Source organism: Penaeus monodon, chromosome 24, assembly GCF_015228065.2.
Source record: "Penaeus monodon isolate SGIC_2016 chromosome 24, NSTDA_Pmon_1, whole genome shotgun sequence".
NCBI lineage: Eukaryota > Metazoa > Arthropoda > Malacostraca > Decapoda > Penaeidae > Penaeus > Penaeus monodon.
Window position 1 is genome coordinate 6647410 of NC_051409.1, and position 350 is coordinate 6647759.

Sequence of the window (350 nt, forward strand, 5' to 3'; positions counted from 1 at the left end):
GCGTTATAATTCCTAACACTGTTATTCCTTTTCACAGCTTGTTTCTCATGGACCGATCACGCCAATCTTCTGACTATGTTCTAGACGGAAAATCAGAAAATTTGAGAAAAAAAAAATACTGAACAAACCAAATTTTAGATTATTGATTGTATTCATATGCAAATAAAATTGGTGTATCTAACCAGAGCGGCTTTATATTTTCCTTGTGAGACTAGGCAATGGAAGTGGAATCAGCCTGCATTGCAGCATTAACGTGCAACTTTCCCAGAAACTGAATGGGCGAGAAAATTTTGCATGTGGTGTTGATCTCTGAATAGTTGTTTGCTACACGCCTCTGCGATGCATCTATC

The 350-nt window shown here is 37.7% G+C and overlaps 1 long non-coding RNA gene across 1 annotated transcript in view; it reads left to right on the forward strand.

The window, feature by feature from the left end:
* LOC119588523 overlaps window positions 1-116 on the forward strand; it is a 1178-nt gene extending 1062 nt beyond the window's left edge. The window contains exon 3 of the long non-coding RNA XR_005230104.1: window positions 38-116. This is a non-coding gene — a long non-coding RNA (uncharacterized LOC119588523). The remainder of the gene's footprint in view (window positions 1-37) is intronic.
* Window positions 117-350: the final 234 nt, after the last annotated feature.